The sequence below is a fragment of the Phoenix dactylifera genome, unplaced genomic scaffold, assembly GCF_009389715.1.
Source record: "Phoenix dactylifera cultivar Barhee BC4 unplaced genomic scaffold, palm_55x_up_171113_PBpolish2nd_filt_p 000339F, whole genome shotgun sequence".
NCBI lineage: Eukaryota > Viridiplantae > Streptophyta > Magnoliopsida > Arecales > Arecaceae > Phoenix > Phoenix dactylifera.
The window spans coordinates 384,718-387,500 of record NW_024067799.1 but is presented as its reverse complement, the minus strand read 5'-3'; the positions used below and the strand labels follow the sequence as shown (position 1 = coordinate 387,500).

Below are 2,783 nucleotides of genomic sequence, written 5' to 3'. Positions count from 1 at the left end.
CGCGCAATGCCGGGCCCACATTCCGGCAGCGAAAAAGGCCTGCGGCGGTGAACCGTCCGCCCCGTCGGCGGAATCTTCCGCGGCGGCGCGCACGTGCCCGTGCGGCCGAGATGACCGAGCAAGCTCCGGCGATGGGCGGCGCCCGCCGTGCGCCCTGCCGGATCGTGCTGCTCGGCGGCGCGTAATGCGGACCCCCGATCCGCGTGCGAGCGGCGCGCGTCCGGGCGGGCCCCTTTTGCAACTTCCCTCGGTACTTTGAACCCCCCTTGCCTCTCGGTATTCCCCCCGACCCTCTCGGTATTGCTCAGATATGTGCATGTATCGTCCCTCGTTGCCTTCGGTTATCCTCCCCGGGGTGGGCTTTGCGCGGACGCCCCGACGGGGTGGTAGGGGGCTGTAGCTACCGCGTTTCGCCATCCGCGTGTGCGCCGCCGGATCCGAGTGGAGGTCGCGGGCGATCGTCGATGCTTGTACTAGGGGCGCATGCCGGCAGCCCCCCGCGGGGTGCCGCACCCTCGATCAGCGTGCGAGGGATGGGTGTCCGGGCGGGCCCTGTTTCCAACTTCCCTCGGAACTTTAAAAACCCCCGACCCCCTCGGTCTTCGCTCCAATCCTATCGCTATCGCTCGGATATGTGCATCCACCATCCCTCGTTGCCTTCGGTTGTCTACCCCAGGGTGGGCTATGCGCCGATGCCCCGATGGGGTGGCATGGGTGCTGCTGCCGCGGCCGGCGCGTTTCCGCATCCGCGCGTGGGGGCTCGGACCCTAGTGGAGGTCGCGGGAGACTCGTCGATGACACCCTTTGTGGGATCTGGGTTGGCGCGCAGTTGGGCACCGTAATCCAGCTTTCGGTTTATCCCACATAGCCAGTTCTGCTTGCCAAAAATGGCCCACTTGGAGCTCTCGATTCCATGGCACGGCTCAACGGAGCAGCCGCGCCGTCCTACCTATTTAAAGTTTGAGAATAGGTCGAGGGAGTTGTGCCCCCGATACCTCTAATCATTGGCTTTACCCGATAGAACTCTCTCGCGGGCTCCAGCTATTCTGAGGGAAACTTCGAAGGGAACCAGTTACTAGATGGTTCGATTAGTCTTTCGCCCCTATGCCCAAGTCAGACGAACGATTTGCATATCAGTATCGCTTCGGGCCTCCACCAGAGTTTCCTCTGGCTTCGCCTCGCTCAAGCATAGTTCACCATCTTTCGCGTCCCGACAGGCATGCTCCAACTCGAACCCTTCACAGAAGATCGGGGTCGGCCGGCAGTGCACCCCCCGTGGAGAGGGGTTTTCGCCCGTTAGCTTCCTTGCGCCTTCCGGGTTTCGCGCGCCCGTCGACTCGCACGCATATCAGACTCCTTGGTTCGTGTTTCAAGATGGGTCGGATGGGGAACCCACGGGCCGTTGCCTGGAGCGCGTCGGTGCCCCGGGGGGCACACCGATAAGGCGCGCGCCGCATCTCCGGCCGTGCCGACGGCACCTCTGCGGGCGGGATCGACCGCCTGGGCTTCGGCTGCCGGCGCGGCCTGCAACGGTCCGCACCCCGAGCCGAGCGGCGGACCGGCTCGTTGCCGTTCCGCATCCGGCCGAGGCGCATCGCCGGCCTCCATCCGCTTCCCTCCCGGCAATTTCAAGCACTCTTTGACTCTCTTTTCAAAGTTCTTCTCATCTTTTCCTTGCGGTACTTGTTCACTATCGGTCTCTCGCCCGTATTTAGCCTTGGACGGAATTTACCGCCCTATTGGGGCTGCATTCCCAAACAACCCGACTCGCCGACAGCGCCTCGTGGTGCGGCAGGGTCCGGGCCGGACGGGGCTCTCACCCTCCCCAACGCCCCTTTCCAGGGGACTTGGGCCCGGTCCATCGCTGAGGACGCTTCTCCAGACCACAATTCGGGAGGCGCAGCCATCCGAATCTCAAGCTGGGCTGGTCCCGGTTCGCTCGCCATTACTAGGAGAATCCTCGTAAGTTTCTTCTCCTCCGCTTATTGATATACTTAAGCTCGGCGGGTGGGCCCGCCTGACCTCGGGTCGCGATCCGAGGGGCGGCGTCCTGGCCGGGGGCCGGGGAGCCGCGCACGATGGGGGCAGCAGGGGCCCTTCGCCTCTGGGGTCCGGCGTCACGGCGACAGGATCGCATCAGCGTCCACCATCCGCTGTGTCCGTCCTTGCCGACTGACCGCTCTTCGGGCTGCCGCGCCGGGGGCGCGGGGGCCCAATGTCCGCGTCCGGCTCCCCAGGAGCCCGTCGTGGCCCGAGGGAAAGGAGCATCGCTTGGCATGACGCCCAGGCAAGCATGCCCTCGGCCTGGTGGCCTCAGACGCAACTTGCGTTCAAAGACTCAATGGCTCGCGGGATTCTGCAATTCACACCAGGTGTCGCATTTTGCCATGTTCTTCATTAATGCGAGAGCCAAGATATCCGTTGCCGAGAGTCGTATCGTGTAAGGCGGCCGTCGACGGCGGCGCCATCCGCATACCAGGCCCCAGAATGGGGCGGGCGGGCTGCGGCGCGCCGCTTCCGTGCTCTGTTCCTTGGCGCCCTCCGCGCCGGGTTTGGCCCGCCCGCCGCCCCGCACCGCACGCTGCGGGCGCACCTCCAGGCCCCGCCGGGCTGGGGTACGTGCCCCGAGGCGGGCGAGACGGGGGGGAGGGGGGACGAGGTCTATGTAGCGGGTCGGCCGGGCCTTCCCGCTCCTACGCAGCGCGTTCACAGGTTCGCGGGTCTTCCTCGTCCGGGTCTCGGCAATGATCCTTCCGCAGGTTCACCTACAGAAACCTTGTTAC

The 2,783-nt window shown here is 65.2% G+C and overlaps 1 non-coding gene across 1 annotated transcript; it reads right to left on the bottom strand.

Annotated features, from left to right (window-relative positions):
- Positions 1-2,277: 2,277 nt before the first annotated feature.
- Positions 2,278-2,433, bottom strand: LOC113461875. The gene has a single exon (XR_003384144.1). It is a non-coding gene; the product is annotated as a 5.8S ribosomal RNA (ribosomal RNA).
- Between the last annotated feature and the right edge of the window lie 350 nt (positions 2,434-2,783).